Raw genomic sequence first — 20,432 nt, forward strand, 5'->3', positions numbered from 1 at the left:
TTTTACACCGTGGATTGGTACAGCAACCTCACGTTTGGTTGTGGCATCACGCACATGCACACAAACTCTCATTTTGCATTTTGCCCAAAGAATTCTGACCGCCGAGAGCCACTGTCCGAGTCAAGTAATTTGGGATGACTGCTATGTAGAGTCACAGTCACACTGATACATGTTGAAATCATTTCTATTCTGTGGATCGCTGCGATGTGTGATCAGCGATCTGGAGTCGCAAAAACAAAAGAACCTTGTGAACAATGGCGCTTCTCAAATAAATTAGCATAGGTTTTTTGGGTTGTTTTCTTTTTTTCTAACCCTAAACCTACACACACACACAACGCAAGATGCAGGATTATTTATCTTTGACAAACTGAGATTTTTACAATGAAATACTTTGACAAAATTCTTTTTGAACCTCAGGGGCCACCGTACTTCATAGTACATCCAAGTCAGCGCATGTCATTTTGGATTAAAGCTGCAAAGAGTGGTAGTAACGGCAATACAGGCTCAAATTACCTTCATTCTATGGTTTTGTATGTCTGTCCCACAACTGTCTGCCTGTTCACACAAGCAAAACATGAAATAATTACAGTGGAACCCCTCAATATTCAAACTATTGCATTTACGAACCACAGAATGAACAAAAATATCGCCATGTCATAATTTGATACAATTGACCAAAAAACTGTAGAGAAAATGGTTCAGCAGATGAAACCATCAACGAGCTGTCTTGATTCAATACCATCTGACCTTTTCAAAGATATTGGGAAGTCTGTGCTAGCTGATTTGCAGCAAATAATCAATTGCTCACTTCAGTCAAAGCTCTTAAAGTAACTGCCATTAAGCCTCTGCTAAAAAAAAAAATAGAGCGCTGGACGCTTCCATGTTAGCAAGCTATAGACCCATGTCAAATCTCCCTTTCCTAGCCAAGATTGTTGAGAAGGTTATTTTTAATCAACTCAGCAATTTCTTGAATTTATATGGATTTTTTTGACAAATTTAAATCAGGGTTCCGAATTTATCAAAGTGCTAAATGATATAAGGTTGAATAGTGACTCGGGAAAGGTGTCAATTCTGGTCTTGTTGGACCTCAGTGCGGCTTTTGATATGGTAGATCATAATATACTGCTGAACAGGCTGGAAACGTGGGTAGGACTAAATGGAACAGTCCTTAAATGGTTCAGGTCCTACCTGGAGGAAAGGAGTTATTTTGTAACCATTGGAAGTGCTCAATCTCATCGAATGGCAATGACCTATGGGGTCCCTCAAGGGTCAGTTCTTGGACCCCTCTTGTTCAGCCTGTATATAAAGGGTAGTATATACAGTTATATCTAGCAATATCGCCAGATGACTACAGTTCAATTGAGGTGTTGGGTTACTGTCTAAAACAGATAAATATCTGGATGAGCAAAAATCTTCTTCAACTAAACCACAACAAAACTGAGATAATTGTTTTTGGCAGTAAAGAAAAGAGAATTGCTGTTAGTAAATACCTGGGGCGGCACGTTGGACAACTGGTTAGAGCATCAGCCTCACAGTTCTGAGGACCCGGGTTCAATCCCCGGCCCCGCCTGTGTGGAGTTTGCATGTTCTCCACGTGCCTGCGTGGCTTTTCTCCGGGCACTCCGGTTTCCTCCCACATCCCAAAAACATGCATTAATTGGAGACTCTAAATTGTTTCTATGTGCCCTGCGATTGGCTGGCAACCAGTTCAGGGTGTACCCCGCCGCCTGCCCGATGACAGCTGGGATAGGCTCCAGCACGCCCGTGACCCTAGTGAGGAGAAGCGGCTCAGAAAACGGATGGATGGATAAATACCTGGAGTCACTCTCTTTAAAAACCAAAGACCGAGTCCGAAACCTTGGTGTTCTGATAGATTGCGACCTGACTTTCAACAGTCATATCAAATCAATTACTAAAACTGCCTTCTACCATCTGAAGAACATATCCAGAGTGAAGGCTCGCATGTGTCAAGCAGACCAGGAGAAGCTCATCCATGCTTTTATCTCAAGTAGACTTGACTATTGTAATGGTCTTCTGACTGGACTCCCTAAAAAGAGCATTAAACAGCTGCAGCTCATTCAGAATGCTGCAGCTCGGGTTCTGAGCAGAACAAAGAGGTCAGAGCATATTACTCCAATTCTTAAGTCTTTACACTGGCTTCCAGTCAGCTTTAGAATAGATTTTAAAATTCTGCTACTGGTCTATAAATCACTAAATGGTTTAGGTCCTGAATACATGAATGAAATGCTAATAGATATAAACCCAGTAGGGCTCTGAGATCGACAGACTGAGGTCAAATAGTGGAGCACAGAGTTCAAAGCAAACATGGTGAAGCAGCATTTAGCCATTGTGCTGCTCACAAATGGAATAAGTTGCCAACAGAAGTGACGTTTAAATTATATTTCTTGCACTGTATGCTGTTTTAATTGTATTTCTATTTTATTTTATTTTTTATTTTTTCTCTTTGTTTTAAATGTTTATAAGCTGTTTTTTTCTTTGTTTTAAATGCTTTTAATCATGTAAAGCACATTGAGTTACCTTGTGCATGAAATACGCTATATAAATAAAGGTGCTTTGCTTGCTTTGCCTAATGTTTGAACCTTATCGCAGTGTGCAAATGTTTAATTCATCCATTTTGTGCCGGGCGGCCCCATTGTGGGGAGGCGAGTCGCTCTCAGCCGCACCAGCGTCACAGTCAGTCAATACTTTGCGTAGTGCGTCATTTTGTGCCTTTTTGGTGTTTTTTGCTTTTATTTTCACATTTTGCTAGCTCAGTGTGGGTCCAAGAAAAGAAACAAATGAGCGTAGCAAGAGGGAGGGACAACATTTGTGAGGAGTACTGTTCAGTATATTAGTGGCACACGCATTGCAAATATTCCTCGCAAGTACAGTACAGTAAGTCCACAATTGGCACTTTTGTGGGGAATTTTTTGTTGTTGTTGCTGCTGACAAGGAAAAGGGAGTGAACTATCTTCAAAAGGAGCGACAAAAAAACTTCTGGACCAAAGCTGTTGCTCATTTGGATAAACAAAAAACAGCTAGCAGATAATAGCATTTCCGAGAATATTATTTGCAATAAGGCAAGGCTCTTGCATGCCGACTTGTTGTCAAGAGAAGAAGCTGCAAGCCAAGTCAGAGTAAAATGGATTTCATTGTTTATTCTTCATAACTGTAGCAACCTGGCTGTCAAAGTTAAGTGTTTTTGTGATTTCCGACTGGCTGTGAACGCACAGAGGGACTTGTGACATTGCTTGAGTGTCAGTCGGCAGGGCAGCGGCATTTGAATTAGGAGGATGATTCCGCTTGTTGTTCCTGTTGTTAACTGGTTTAATAGAGATTTTTGATCAATCACCCCTTGTCATGTTTGACATACAGTACTGTATAGCTTTATATTGTGTTCAAAGTGTACAGTACAAACATTTAATAAAGTAGGGACTGGAACCAATTCATGTTTGCATTATTGCTTATGGGAAATTTAGGTTCACTTTACAAACGTATAAATTTACAAACCCCATTTAAGAGCCATATAAGTTAGTTATTCGAGATTCCACCGTAGTCGGTTGTGTGGCGTTTTTTATCAGAAGACAAAAATCCAAAGAATAAGCCAAACAAATGCAGAATTCCTCATCAGCGATGAACAGAGAAGGCAAAACGTAGCAAGTGTAATGAGCAAAAAAGAATTGTCGTTACGCTTTTATAGTGAAATAATTTGACTAAATACTTTTTGACCCGCAAAAGCAACCATACTTCCGAGTACATTCCAGTCAGAATATGTAACTTCAGAAACTGTCAAGAATGGAGCCAGTCGACATTACAAAGCAAGTGGTTCTTCAAGTTTTCTTCCAAAGATATCGTTGATGTTTTCTTTTGCAATTCGCAACCCTGGTTCGTGTGAAACTCAATAACCAGCAGAGTGCAGTTGCAAAAAGCAATAAACTGCTTCTGTTCACGTCAGTTCATCAAACAAAAATGTTAGATTATCAACAAAAAATAATGAGCATGTGTAATTATGACAATAACGAACATCTCTTCACCTGAATGCTGACAAAGAGGGATGGTAGTTAATTGCTAAGAGGAAACGCTCATCTAAATGTTCACATTGTTGGGAAAGTGCCAATGTTCATTCTGGGTTGGGCTGTAAGCACCCACCCCTTTAACTCTAAGTAAGGTTTAGAGTAGGGCTTGAGTTAGAGTTAGCAGGGCTGCTCTTGAAATTTGAGGCCCCGTGAAAAAAAAATTCTCTATTTGTGGCCCTCAGTGTCAAAGCCACATACTGAAAATGTGTTTTTCTGGGGTTCCTGGCAGTCATTGACCCGTAGAATCCTCATCACTTTCCACACCCTTACGGCACACCTGAGGGTTAGGTTTTAGGGCTTTAGGTTAGGGTTGGGGTTCGGGTTACAGTTAGAGGTTGGGTTTAGGGTTAATCGTCTGGAAACAGATTCAGGAATGGTCAGAGTCCAGGGTTACGATTAAGGTTTAGGGTTATGGTTTACACGTTAAGGGTTAGGGCAGGGGTCATGACATTTTTAAAACTGTGAGCTACTTCTTGGGTACTGATTAATCTGAAGGGCGAACAATTTGATACACACTTCTGAAATAACAAACTTGTTCAAATTAACTTTCATCGTGTTATTATTAAATGTTATTATTCATAATTAATGACAATTATTTATGTAAAGACAGTCAGTGATCATGTTAAACGATTTCTCACAATAATTGGGAGACTGGTAAATTTCAATATGCAACACTTTATTTCTGAAAATCATTGCCAGTGTTTACATTTTCAAACGATCACTTCTACAACATTCCTAGAAAATCACAATGTCCCATCACTGGTGACCTATTTTTAGAACATGCCCACGGGCTACTTATGTGGTCTTTGGTGGCTACCTGGTGCCCATGGGCGCTACTCTGGTGACCTCTGGGTTAGGGTTTAGGGTTAGGGGGTTACGGTTAGTTGTTTCAATTTAGGTAAGGGTTTAGGTTTCGGATTTAGGGTTAATCCCCTGTAAACTCACTCATGAAGCGTTAGGGTTCGGGGTTTGGGTAGTGTTTCAGGTTTGTGTTTTCGGTGTTTAGCTTTAGGGCTGAGGGGTTACGTTTAGGTTTTAGGGGTTGATGGTGAGGGTTTGGAGTTTAGGCTTTGGAGTTTGGGTTAAGTTACGAGTATCTTAATGGAAACTCACTCTGGGAGGTTTTGAGTTCAAATTAGGTCAAGGGTTGGGTTTGGGTAACTCGCCTGGAGGATCAATCACTCAGGAAGGGTTAGGTTTTGAGTTAGGTTAGGAGTATTCCACTGGAAGCTCAGTGGGGTTAGGTTTAGTTGTTAGGGTTAATGGTAGGATTTTGTGTTTTGGGTTAGGGTTATCCCACTGGAAGCTCACTTTAGAAGAGGCATTTGGACCTTTGGATGGCGGATGCATGTCCATCCATCCATTTTCTGAGCCGCTTCTCCTCACTAGGGTCGCGGGGGTGCTGGAGCCTATCCCAGCTGTCATCGGGCAGGAGGCGGGGTACACCCTGAACTGGTTGCCAGCCAATCGCAGGGCACATAGGAACAAACAACCATTCGCACTCACAGTCATGCCTACGGGCAATTTAGAGTCTCCAATTCATGCATGTTTTTGGGATGTGGGAGGAAACCGGAGTGCCCGGAGAAAACCCACGCAGGCACGGGGAGAACATGCAAACTCCACACAGGCGGGGACAGGGATTGAACCCCGCACCTCAGAACTGTGAGGCTGACGCTCTAACCAGTCGGCCACCGTGCCGCCTGGCGGATGCGTGTCTTTTGTTAAAACCCATGTGTGCAGGCAAGTTGTTGTGAGCACCCCTTTGATTACCTGGAACGACAGTGAGGATGTTTGCATGAGTGCAAAAGCTTTTGTGTTGTGCGTCTCACAAAAGAGCATGTGAGGCTTAAGTGACAACATGCATTCTCTCCCCTGAGTCACTCGGCGTGAAATATGGCCCAGGCGGCGAGGAGCGGCTCGGGGCCGGGGCAAGCGCCGGCACATACGTCCGCACCTAAGCAGCCCCGAGGAGATTACATTATGGGTGCTCGCCATTGTCCCGTGTCTCCCTGACAAAGCTGTGCAAACGGCACGCCTCGTAGGGACTGTAAAAACAAGAGGTGAATGTCAAAAGCATCTCTTTTGTCCGGCCGCCGAGGTATGCACAAACACACTCGCTTGGCGTGACTGAGAAGAAAGGAGGGCCTTGTGAAGAAGGGAAGGAGCCGGGAAAGGAAAAAAAGGAAGAACGTCTTTGCGTCAAAAGAGCGTGAGAAGACCTCTGTGGACCCCCGAGCTCCTCACAAGAAAAGACGCCATTCAGACAAAACATAGGCTCATTTGATGACCTGTGACTGCAAAGGCCAGGAGACACAAACGCTGAAGTGGGTTTTTTTTTACCTCTTTCAAGGAAAAACATGAAATTAGAAACTATTACATTTGTTTTAATTCTAGATAAAACCACACATAGAGGAGTTTCCACTTTTAACCATTTCACTAACAATGAAAGCGGATGGATGGGTTGGGTGGGTGGGTGGGTGGGTGTTTAGGTAGGTAGGTAGGTAGGTAGGTAGGTAGATAGATAGATAGATAGATAGATAGATAGATAGATAGATAGATAGATAGATAGATAGATAGATAGATAGATCTATCGCATTTCAGAAAAGCACAATCATTATACAAAACATACCCATAAGGAAAATACTGCGGTGGTCTTTGTTCAGTCATATTTAAAATAAGAATTCACAAATTCTGCCAGCGTCTGTAAACTTATGAGCACGATCTGGACCTTTTAAAATTTTAGCTGAACACCCCTGGCATACATGAAGACACATGCAGGACTTCTGTTAATGGTGTGTTTTAATGTTTTTTGTTTTTTGCATCATGGTAATCAGGTCCTCTAGTGCCTTGTTCTCGTTAGAGCGTACGCCGCTGATTGCAGAACCACGTCCAACGGAATACAACACAAGCCAATCATTCATCATAGAAGTCAGCCGCCGCAGCCGCCACTTGTCGCAAATGATGTGCAGATGTGTGAAGGAGCGCCAGGGGAGCAGCGTCCCGGGCTGGAGTCAACCTTGTCACGACCCGAACAAGGCTTTAACTGTCAGGGTCAATTAATGTGGATGGGGGCGGGGAGGTACGTCACCGCCCCCCGACTAATTTACCGCATGCATAAATGTAAATACGGGACGCAATCTGCGAGAGAGCCCAAGTGATTTAGACGACAGCGCGCAAATCTGCAGCTCCATAAAATAGAACTCAGCTCATTGTGTAAGTGAAAGGAGAGTTGGCGGAATTTATTAAAATCATCCACGCTCCCATATGTGCACAATTCATACACGAGAGAGAGCTTATGATCTCACTTACTCTCTTCACTTGAGTGTTTGAATCTATTTTAATTTGGCGCATGCTTAATTTCAACTTCAGAGGTAAATCTGGTATCAGGTTAAAAACAAAAAACTGTGGCAAACACGTACGGTGGTGCAAAAAGAAATCTGTTTATCTTCCATTAAAACACACCATAGGGCAACATAAACACATCAATAATGTGCAGGAGTCATGTTGGAAGATGAAAGGACCACGAACGTCCGTTACTGCAACCGGCGTGCACTCTGGTGGGAACGAGGCAGTCAACAGTGGTGCAAAAAGAAATCTTTCCATTTCTTTATTTCAATAAAACACACCATCGGCCAACATATGTGGGTGGGTCATGTTGTAAGATGACGGGACAATTTTTTGGTAAAGTTGGTAAAACATATGACAAAAACATTTTGGTTTTGGGGGGGCTGGAACTGATAAATGGCATCTCAATTTGACATACGAATTAATTGAGTTCCGAGCTTGGTCTCGGAACGAATGAAACTCGTCCTTCGCGCCACTGTAGCTAATTATCAGATTGCAGGATCCTGTGTTTCTGTGCACAATTTTGCAGAGATTTTGTGGGATCTCTGTGTGAAAGTTGCCATTTTACATCAAAACTGTGTCATTTGTGTCATGTAAACGAGACCCAAGTGTCTTTGTAACCAACTTAAGCCTGCGTGAGTGCGAGGAACACACACACAATCGTGCCACAAAAGAGTCTTTATGACATAAGCTTCTTTCAACTACAAATGGGAGTTTTCCTATAGGCAACCGCCAGCAATAACAAGTGACATCACAAGCACGGCGACGTATGTTTCCCATATTAAAGCGGCTGCTGTTGCTGCTGCTGTTGCTGGGGAGTGACACTAAAGTGTTGCTGAGGCAGCGTTCCTTTCATTTATTTATTTATCGTCTCCCGTTCACATTAAACGCATCGTTTGCGTCGGAGTGTCAGCAGGCCAACGCCGCTGCCGCCGTCATCGTCATATAGTCGTCTCCTTGGCTAGGATTGTGTGGCAGAAACCTGAGGCAGGAGTGTAGTCGGCAACAATACGCTAGGCTCTTTTATTTAATGTAATAGGTTGTTGTTGTTTTTTTTACCTCTTATTATCAGTGGTGGGAAGTAACCAAGTACAAATATTTTGTTACTGGACTCAAGTAGATTTGTCAGGTATCTGAACTTCAATTGATATGAGTGACAGTAAAAATTTATTTTTACTTTTTACTTTTGTGCGAGAGGCACTCCAGCTCGGATTGCACTGCGGAAACCTGAGCCGGCAGCGTAGTCAGCAACAATATGGCAGCATAGCGCGTAGCTTGTGCTAATCCAGCACTATGTCCAGGGCACATTACACGCATGTCGGCCGCTTCATCGTTTACCAATACGACTCGCCGCCAAATGTGGTGCACGAGGAGGACTTCTGGAGCTGTCCGTCAAAGAGGCTATTTTGGGAGGCAGTGCTCGACAAAATGCATCAGGATGTTCTTTAAGGTGGACTCTTTCGATTTCGGAAAGAGGAATTTTTACACCCTAATTGGCATCTTATAATGTTTTCTTTCCTTTTACTATTACCAGTGTTAACTTCTTTTTGCACTTTTATGATAATTAATTATTGAAAAATGACGTGAAACAAGAATGACATTACATTGTTGCTATTAAATTGTTTTATTTTAGTTTTGATATATATTTATATTGTTATGCAAATTATATATTATATAGATTTGATGTCATTATATTTTATACATATATAATATTTTAGAATATTTTTAGATTAGACATTTTTTTACTTTTCCTAAATTATATATAAAACACTTATCACTTTTATATTATGTTTGTCTATTTTTACAGACAAATCTTATTTTATCTGTAATGGCTTAATATATGTACCGTATATATTTAAATATTTTTCATATTTTATACTTTGGAATTATATACAGTAATAATTATTTATATTTTATATTTGGTTTTATATTTATTTTCCATTTTATACATGAATGTGTATATTTTTTTCTATTTATTTTTTTGCATTTTCTATTATTTGTATTATTCATTTGTATATGTTATTTCTTTTTTATTTTCTATATTCTATACATATATAAAAATGTATATATTGATATACATTTATTTTATAATTTTATATAAGAACATTAGCTTGTTTTTACACTTCTATGACAGCTAAGAAAGTTATAATTTAAAACTTTGCTTATACAGTTAATAAAATGAGTATTTATGACGGCTACAGCAAGACCCTGAAACAAATTATATTTATTTACAATATCTCCTACGATGGAAAAAAATAGTAGTGAGAGCTGTTTGTAATTTTTTGGCCCGTGCGTCGCTATCTGGATGTGAGCGAGCGCCGACTATATAAATACATTTTGTGGTCCAAAGTGGTTTTTATCGGCGGTGTGGTACTGATTAGTCAGAGTGAGCACAGTGTGCCAGCAACGAGGCACCGTGACGACGGCGCCACCAATATTTCATCTTTGTGTGTGTGTGGGTGAGAGAGAGAGAGAGAGAGAGAGACGCTCCTAATAGAAACCTGCTGCACCACAATGGGCTTCGCAGTCTGAGTCAACAACGCGAGACACAATTACACATCATTTTCAGTGTAACATTAACAGGCTGACTTGTTTTTTTGTTTGGTTTAAGGCACAAGGCGTGCCACGGGCATAGAGTCGATGAAGAGGAAAAGGAGTCTTTAAAGTGTTTTCATTTGATCGTCAAAGCCGCTGTAAAAAAAAAATATATATAGTTGTTATATTAGCATGTAGCAAGATAGCAACCGGAGTAAGCAGATTATAAAGTATTTTACATTTCTCCCTCTATTTGTGTACTATTCGACTAGTCGCAGGTGATCGGACAAATAGCAAAAATCTGCAAATAATTGACCTTTATAATAACTGCATTCAAAGAAAACAAATAATTTTAACCCATCTTGAATAAGCGGGCTGTATTGTCAATAAGCGTTTTCCACGAAATAAAGGGGGTTGGTCCCCCCAGCACCCCCCAAAAAAAAATTACATTGAAGAAAAAAATATGAATCCGTGGGTGCCGATCCCCGAGTATGCGGGGTTCCACCGTAATGCAAACAGCCTAACAGCTAATATGCTGAAAGCGACTTAGCAACCTGAGTAGCGAAAAAGCCGAGGCACATTGATAAGTAGTTTGAATTTATCCCAGTGGTTGCGTACTAGTCCCAGTGAGAATGGACACAGTTCTAACAAAGTACAAATGGAAATGCTAACATAAAGCAAGATATTGGTAGAGAAAGAGCTAAGGTAGTTTGAAAAAAATTGTTTTTGTTGTGTACTATTTCCAATGAGAATTATACTAACATGCTAACAGCGGGTAAGCTAACATATATATATATATATATATATAGCAAGTTATCAACTTTCTTCAACGCTAAGATGGTCACAGTTGGTATGCCAACAAATATTACTATTGGAAGAGAGCAACGTCAGTGGAACATTAACAGTCCGCATTTCCCACCAGCAAACGGTCTCTTCTTGTTGTGTGACAAGACGCCCGTCAATGGCAAAAGGAGTCTTCCAAGTGCATTATTTTTACTTGATTATCAAAGCCTGCATGCCGCCATATTGTCTTTGCTACACTGAACCCCACCCGGCTGGTTCTGCAGCCGGATAAGACCAACCAACCATGCCAATGACACCCATTTCTTTTTATCATATCGACACCCAATGACTCCCACGACCATGAATGTTCTGCTCATGCTGTTGCTTTGAGTCAAATTCAGTTTCTGTTCTTTTATAAATTTCTCTCTCTCTCTCGCGCGCACACACACACAAGAGTGATGTTGCCTTGTGGTGGCCAAGTTTGGGGTCCTGTGTGCGTGTGTGTGTGTGTCAAGTCTTCATTGAGCACAGCCTCAGCCATCTTTCTTTTTTCTTTGTGTAGCAACGCTACAATTTGGGTGTGCCCGAGATAAGTATATACCGTATAGGCCCGCTAATGTGCACTTACAGCAGGGTTGGCGCACTTGCGACTAAATGTAAAATTTGTGTTTAGACAACACGTGTACCAAGCCATGGCAAATCATTAGGAAGGGAGAGATTCCAATACAAACAGAAGCGCTAAAATTGCGCCGTATGTTAGCATGTTAGCATTTCATCAATGCATATTAGAAATAGGACCAAACTACAGGGGAAAATGTAAAAGCCTTATTGACCTTCCTTAGCGCTTTCCATACTCGGGCTGGAATCTTTCCAAATATAGTATGTTAGCATACCATCAGTTTGCATGTTAGTATTTGATACATTCTCATTTGAAATAGTAGCTGACTATGGGTCTTGATGTCAAATCCTTATTGATTATACTGCAGCGCTTTCCCTACCCAAGTTGCTATACTATTAGCATGTTAGCATTTTATTGATTCATATTAGCAATGAAGTAGTACCTGACTATGGGGCAAAATATAAAATTATTTTTAAATCTTCCTGAGCGCTTTCCAAACTCAGGTTGCTATCTTGCCTTTTCTGTTAGCATACCAACAGTTAGCATACGTAAAATATAGAAGCGCCACACTCTGGGAGTGCCGGAGCGCACTCTGGCCGCTCTGACTCGAAGGACAAGAGTGCGCCAGGGTCAGGCAGGACGAGCATGGAAGCCGTTCAAAAAGCATGCCGTTCAAGCAAGGTGGTCGTTTGTACATTCAACGAAAGGCGCTCTTGCCTCTGAGAACACTGCACTCTCAGAGTTGATGTTAGGGAGTCAGATTGAATTTCCGAACATACCCAGTTTCTGACTACACAGCATAAATCCTTGGTGCTTTCTCGTCCCAGATTGCTAGCTTGCTATATATTAACATTTTACGAATTCCCATTAGAAATAGTTGCAGACTATAGTCTAAGACGTAAAAAAAAAAAAAACTTAACAGTTTGCATGTTAGTATTGAGAAATTTTCATTGGGACTAGTAGCTGGCTACATGACAAGATGTAAAGTCCTTAGTGCTTTATGTTAGCATATTAGCATTACACAAATTCTCATTTGAAAGAGTGGCAGACTATAGGTTGAGATGCAAAATCTTTATAAATGTGCCTTGGCAATTTGTCTACCCAGGTTGCTATCTTGCTACATGTTAGTTAGCATACCAACTGTTAGAAAGTTAGCATTCAACCTATCTCTGTCAATTTTAGCGCATTAGCACCTGTCCACCAGATGTTCCCAAATACTGTGGGTCCACGCTTGTTGTTAGCATGCTACAGTAGTTGTTAGTTTGCATACATTTCCATTTCATTATCTTCAAAGTTAAAACGGTTCCACAGAGCGAATCTGTCACAAATGCTATTGTTTTTTTTGGGGGGGGGGGGGCAGAGTACTGTTTACTAACTAACTGTCAAAACATGATCTTCTTGGCAGAGGTAATACACTGAAAGCGAAACATCAGCCACATTGAAGGTATCAACATGTTTGTGTATGAGATTAATGCATACCGTCCTCCATGTTATCCATGTCTCAGCTCATATTCATGAACATACTGTACATAGGGCACATAAGGCCCCACGCAGTGTTTCACGTAGCCTGACACACACAGCAAAGATATTTAACTTTCCTGTAAATCACTGAACTAATATGTAGTTGTATACACACTGTTGATGTCATAGCATCTTACGCCTGTGTGCTGTCAGTTAAAAAAGAGAGACCTGTAATATTTGTTGCATTAATGTAGCTGCTTTTTCCCTATAATTGGTTAATGAAAATTTCTTTATTCATGTGATATTTGTTTTATTCAATTATCTCACTGAATAATTTGCTAATCGATTTGCTGTAAATAATTTGTAATATTATGAATGAATTTATTTTTCTTCTCATTGAATAATTGGTTAGTTAATTATACTTACATTAATTAGAAAGGATAATATGAAGAATTAGAATGCATTATTTTTTTAAATTATCATAATTAACTTTTACGATTTTTATTGAACTTATTAAATAATAGTTGCTTATAATTAAATGAAATAAATATTCTATTCCAAAAGTAAACTAATTTACACATGCATTTTAATTATAAAATAAATGTTAGTTAATTATAGTTAAAATAATGAGACATAATCCAATTAGAACACAACAATTAATTATTATCTTATTATTCAAATAAACTATTTTACATATTTTACAGAGATTTTTTTAATTTAATTTGTTCAATAATTGCGAAGCTCATTTTAATTGAATCACTTGGAAAATAAAAATAAATATTAAAAAATTTCCACGTGGATGAATTATTATTTAATTATTGAAATAAACTATTTTTACTTTATTTTTTTGACTTTTAACTTAATTCATTTTATCAAATAATTGCTTGCCTAATTATAATATGATTAATTCTAAATAAGAACATCCTTCCATCCATCCATTTTCTGAGCCGCTTCTCCTCACTAGGGTCGCGGGCGTGCTGGAGTCTATCCCAGCTATCATCGGGCAGGAGGCGGGGTACACCCTGAACTGGTTGCCAGCCAATCGCAGGGCACATACAAACAAACAACATTCGCACTCACATTCACACCTACGGGCAATTTAGAGTCCCCAATTAATGCATGTTTTTGGGTTGTGGGAGGAAACCGGAGTCCCCGGAGAAAACCCACGCAGGCATGGGGAGAACATGCAAACTCCACACAGGCGGGACCGGGGATTGAACCCCGCTCCTCAGAACTGTGAGGCAGACGCTCTAACCAGTCGTCCACCGTGCCGCCTAAATAAGAACATTTAAATATAAAAATGCATTATAATTTCATTCTTAAAATCAAAAATTTTACATACACATAATCTTTTTTCCCCCCTTATGTTTCAACTAGCTGGCCCATCTGTCTGTGTTAAAATTCAAATGTGGCATGAGCACTAAAGTTTGCCCACCGCTGCTTTAGCGTCTTAATACTAAGAGTCGTGAGCATCTTTTTACACTTGTACGAAAGTGGTTAACTACTTTTTACACTTGTGGGGCGACTGTCTGCCGCGACCAATTGGGTTGAGATGGACAAACTGATTAGCGGGACAGAGGATAGCTAGAGAGAGGAAACAAGATAGAGGGGTTGAGTGACCGCGGGAGGGACAACAGAACAATGGGCACAACAACAGTCATATCAACAACAGCAACATATACTAGCAGATACTGGTCCACTCCCAACATCATCTTCACCACCATCGATAACATGCAGATGACTCTTTTGACACTTGTGTGACAGCTAAGAACAAATTAACTGTTCAATGGCGTGGACATTCATATCGTCAATTGGACGTATATTTGTCAAGTACATTTTTCAATGGGTAGGCATGGAAGAGGGTGAAGCCCAGGTTGTCTGTGAAACTGAGGTTTGTAAACCACTGTAATGACTAATCCCTGTAGATGGCGGCGTTGCGTCGCTCTGGATTTGAGATCAACGCAGCTTTTGAGTAGAAGATAAAGATCGGTGAATTTTGGCTTGTCGCGTCCATAATGAGGGAGATAAATACCAACATTGAATGTCGAACAAGTTTAGACACCTCACACTTGAATAGAGTAAAGGTATGGTAAAAACAGAATATGTGTCATGGTAGGTAGTAGAAAGTGTGTGCCGTGAATGTGAGAAAAGTCCATGGAGGGAAAGAGGAACACCATGTAAAAAATCCACTGACGTTCAAATCAAGTCGCAGTGAGTCATTGTCCCTCATGGTGCATTTCTTAGAAGTACTGTACACCGCAAAAAAAATAAAAAATTGTTTGCCATGAAAACCCCTTTCTCAGTCTTGTTTTTGTTCTTTTAAAACTTGAGGTGTCACAAAAGCAAATAATATCAGCGTCAAAGTCACTGTTATGCTTGACATGTTTCTTTTCCCAAAAAGCTAATTTTCTCTACTTTTTGGTCAGAAACCAGTGTTTTAGGGAAAACTAACCCATGTCTGCTTCTGATTTCTAAAGAATGGTCAATTCTACAAACAAACTTCTGGTGAAAGAAGTCTTTCTTTTAGTAGGTTTTGCGTTCATTTTTTTCCCAGAATGCAATATTCTGGGGGCCTTGAAAGATCATTCAAAATGCTCTAAAACAACTTGCAATATGGGGAACTCTATATACTATGCCACTACTACTAATACAATATAATAATATATGTAATATATTTGAATAACAAAATATTAGGAAAAGCTCTTATGATGACAGGTTACGCATTACCTCTTAATGCATTGAATATGATTTGCAGTCAATGCAACGTTTCTCCCCATTTAAGAGTGATTTGAACCAGGATTGTACTTGGGCACCAACTAATTGTGATGAAGAAGAAGAAGGGGGGGGGGGGGATTTGTGGGTCTTCGCAGAGTAGCTATGCAGGCTGGGGACAATGTGCTGAATTGGCAGCCTATATATAAGTCTGCCATTTGGACGCACCAATGCTACTTTACCTTATGAGGGAACGTCGGGCCGCAGCACCTGCTCTGCACAGAATGCCATAGGAGATCAACTTCTAACACCCCCCCCCCCCCCCCCTCCACACACACACACACACACACACATCCCTCATATAAGAGCCCCACTCGGATTGTTTTACACACACACAGTGTGTGCATGTATGTGTGAGTGAGCTATAAATTGTCTCCTGCAAACAATTCCCATAGAAGAATTGTGACGCATGTTTGAGCTGTAAAATCACAAACGTTTTTGGGGTGGGTGTGTGTGCGTGCAGAACGCAACCACGCGTGAGCGTTATCTGCGAGTTGTAGCGAGGGGACCACCCCGAGGAGACCGCTATCAGCCCCCTGCAGACCCCCCTGAGCAGCCGTGTCCTCCCGTACCCTCTGCCAGGCAGGACACACCACCACTTAGTGACATAACAATATCAACGCATAACAATCAGCCTTATTGTCTCATGCTAATACTTCCATTTAGTTAGCTTCTATTTTTGCACATGACTCATGCCTTCAGACCCCCCCGTCCCTCAAAGAAGGGGAAAGTTAGTAGGACAGGACCACCACCCACTTTATCCCAGTGTTCTCTCCCTATTAGATTCCCAAGAAGCCCCCTGACCCCTTCCCAATTGGGTCATCATGGACGTGCCCCTATCATGTTAGTTTAAATGCATAAAAACAAAAGAACAACTTAGTCACATGTGTAAAACGTGCACATGTAAAAGAAGATGTAAGACACATTGTAAAGGTCTGAATATGAAAACATTTTGAACAGAGCAAATAGTATATATATATTTTTTTTTTATTTTTTTTTTTTTACTAGATAAACAGTAGGCTACATTTGTGTCACTGAAAGACTCAATATAGACTTGCTCACCTGACTTTATGGTTACCGGCACAATTCTTGACATCTAATTCAACGTTTACAGAGCATTGAGGTCATTTTGAACATTTTTATGCCAAATGTAACATTTTTGCAGCATGGTCTTTTAAACATTTTAGCTGGAAATGTAATGTTTGTACCATTAATGAGTCTTTTTGTGGACATTATTAACATTTTTACATGAAATTTAACATTTTCGCTGTATTAATAAGTCTACTTAGGGTAATTAGTAACATTTTGTAGCATTAATGATCTAATGGTGGTCTTTAATAACATTTTGACATAAAAGGTAACATTTATGCAGCATTAATGTATCTACTTCTGGTTAAGATTAACAATTTTACTTCAAATTCAACATTTTTGTAGTGTTGATGAGTCTGGTCATTATTAATATTTGTACCTCAAATTTAACATTTGTTTTAAGACTTAATGAGTCTCCTGTAGGTCTTTATTAACATTTTGACATTAAATTCAACATTTTTGTACCATTAATGAGTCTATTGAATGTCTCTATGAACTTTGTTTAAAATTTTAAATATAGCATTTTGTAACATTGAGTCTAATTGTAATCATAAGTAAAATTCATAACATCAAATTCAACATTTTTTGCAACACAAATGAGCCGACTTCTGGTCATTATTTACATTTTACCTCAAATTGCTGCATTAATGGATCTATTCATGGTCTTTCTTTACCGTTTTAAACCATATTGAACATTTTTGCAGTAATAACACGGGGTTATTATTGACATTTTCACTGAGAATTAAAACAAATTTCAGCATTATTGAGTGTACATCAAGTTCACATGCAACATTTTTCTAGCATTAATGAGTCTACTGCCGGTTGTGCAGTATTATTTAGTCTACTCGTGGTCTTTATTAACATTCTGACATCAAATTCAACATTTCTACAGAATGACTCAGTCTACTGAATGTCATTAGTAACATTTGGACATCAAATATAATATTCCTGCAGCACTAATGAGTCTATGTGGCACACTGGAGGTTATTATAAACAGTTGAACACTTCCTGGGATCTATGGTGACAAACTGACTGTCATGTTTTACTTGAAATTCACCGTTTTTGCAGTATACGTGACAAAATAAATTGTCATTCTACATATTTCTGGCAACTATTTCAGTGAAAAATAAAGATTTGTAGGTATACAGTAACATAACTAACATGTAACATGTTAATAGAATGTTGAAATATTATTGCTGCATTTGTTGTATATAGTGACATGCTGTCATTATTCATGCTTTTATTTGAAACTATGCATTTTTCTGCAACATGAGAGCCACCAAATTGTCAAATAAACAGTTTTGCAAACTTTTTAAAGACTTGCAGGGTTATTGAGTTAAGAGTGACATATTGGTTGTTACTGGAAATGTAAGCTTTTTGGGGGGGGGGCTTTTTTTCCCAGCATTAGTTGTCTGTCATGATTCATGTTTGCCGTTATTAATTCAACTTGTTTTGCAGCATGAGTGACATTAAACGGTCAGTGTAAACACTTTTTGCCAACTTTGTACTGAAATGTGACAAATTGGTGGTTATAACAAACAGCAGTAGACTTACAGCAGTAGTAGTATTGAAAGACATACTGATTGTCATTAGTCATATTTTGAATTGATATGAGTATTTCTTTTTGGCAACATGATTGACATAAAATTCTAAGTTAAGATTTTTACAGTTTTAGTTGTATAAAGTGACTTTTCTCCAACACAAGTGAAGTAAAATAGTCAGTTTTTGCTGGAAGTTATGACTTTTACAGCATTAGTTGCACATGACATAGTGACATATGCTGAATATCAATATTAACACTTTTTACTTATTATTGGATGTGACACAATGCCTGTCATATACATATACATCATATGCTGCAACACCAAGTAGTTGTCATTTTTAACATTCACACATTTCATTTTTCTTATTAAAATGTCAGATATTTGCTGCATTCGAGTCTATGGAGACCCACTGGTGGTTATTATATAGATATATATTATTTTTCTTTCTTTTTTTTACACTTCTTTACAGCATTAGTGCCTTTATACTCATTATAAACAGTTGTGCAAACTTTAGTGCATTGCTTGAAGTTACATTTGCTTTATTATAATAATCTGACGTCATCTGAATGACGTGAATTGACCCGGGTCTGTTGGGATTGTTGAAATAAATGACAAAGCATGATTTGTTCCACTTGTTTTTGTTTTTTTACGACTTGAAACAGGTAAACGGTGAGTGACACGACTCGTCTCTTACCTGCACGCTTTGCGATGAGACTCTCGTGCTGCAACTTTGAATCACAAGAAGCCAAAGACGCCCAATCCTGCGCGTAAAGTCACCATGGCGCACTTTGGATGCGGTGGAGCGAGTAGGGGAGGGGGGGGGGGGGGAGAGAAGAAGTCCTCACTGACCGGGGGGGGGACAGAGAAAGTGAGTGTGGGGGTGGGGGGGGGAAGTGAGGGAAAGTGGGAAGTTGGGTCCGCAGTTCTCGTTGTTTGGTGGAGCGGAAAAGAAAAGAAAAAGTTATTCCTTCCTTCCCCGGTCCGGCGCGATGTGGACGTGAAGTGAGAGAGTGTGACCCAGTGACTGATAGAGAGACATCGAGAGGAGAGTTAACCCCTCCTCTCTCTCTCTCTCTCTCTCTCTCTCTCTCGCGCTTTCTTTTTCTGTCCCTCTCTCTCATTCACTTTCTCACTCTCCTTGGGAGGCCCATTCAAGAAGTTGTGGAATTAAAAAAAGTTTTCTTCCGTTCTTCCACCGCTGTTTCTTTGCCCTCATTTCGTAAAATCAATCAATAAAAATGAAATACATAACAGTCTCACGACTTAAACACTACATTATACAGGCAAGTCAGTTGCAAACAAAATGTGCTTAAAAGTGGGGTAATGTTGTTCATGTCAAGTTTTGGCTCCATGGGAAAGTAAATGGACAAAATGTTTCCCGTGACTGGTTTATGTCATTTAAATGGGATGTTTTTAGAAGTCAAGATTTTAATAATACTGAAATTATATATATATATATATATATATATATATATATATATATATATATATATATATATATATATATATATAATTTATATATATATATATAAATTTAGTGGAAGGTTGTTGCAAAAAAAATGTTTACACTGACTATTTTTGTTCACTCAAGTAAAAATATGAATAATTATGTCATTATGTCACATACAGGCAGCTAACAAAATGTTTTTAAAAAAAAAAAATTCAGTAAAATATAGAATAAAAAGACTTATAATAAAGGCCAGTCTGTCCGCTTGGACTTATTCCTGCAAAAACATATCATTATTACTATTATGATGACGATGATGATGATGATGATGATGATTATTGTTATTATACTATTTTGCTATTTTTGTGTATATTATTTAAGCATGTGAGATTGTCAAAATAATGTGTTTAAATGTTGGATATTGTTGTTAAAGTCACGTTTTAGCGCCATAATAACCATATTAATGATAGTGTAATATGTTTTAACGTGAAAAAAAATGTGAATAATTATTATTATTGAGGTCCAAGAGCCTTCTTCTATTACTTCTATTACGATTAGTAGACCCCCATCTAAAGGCCGTTTGAATACATGACATCGATGATTGAAGATGTATTTTTAAAAATGTACTATGGTTAAAATGATCATCATAATTAATGACAGTAAAAAATAATAATAACGTTTTGATGTTCTGCTTTAACTAAACTGTAATCCTAACTTTAGACAATCACTGAAGACGAATAAAGATGAAAAATGGCCCAAAA

General features: G+C 39.1%; 1 protein-coding gene across 4 annotated transcripts in view; it reads right to left on the bottom strand.

Moving 5' to 3' along the window:
* Nucleotides 1-19,264, bottom strand: part of LOC133478242 (transcription factor SOX-6-like) — a 121,669-nt gene extending 102,405 nt beyond the window's left edge. For 2 of the 4 annotated variants that reach the window (XM_061774054.1, XM_061774053.1), the window contains exon 1: nt 18,919-19,258. The gene's annotated coding sequence lies outside the window, so the exon portion shown is untranslated. Of the gene's footprint in view, nt 1-18,918 lie in introns of all 4 variants that reach the window. The other 2 variants (XM_061774056.1, XM_061774055.1) reach the window with 2 other exon arrangements.
* Nucleotides 19,265-20,432: the final 1,168 nt, after the last annotated feature.

The sequence above is a fragment of the Phyllopteryx taeniolatus genome, chromosome 5, assembly GCF_024500385.1.
Source record: "Phyllopteryx taeniolatus isolate TA_2022b chromosome 5, UOR_Ptae_1.2, whole genome shotgun sequence".
Classification (NCBI taxonomy): domain Eukaryota; kingdom Metazoa; phylum Chordata; class Actinopteri; order Syngnathiformes; family Syngnathidae; genus Phyllopteryx; species Phyllopteryx taeniolatus.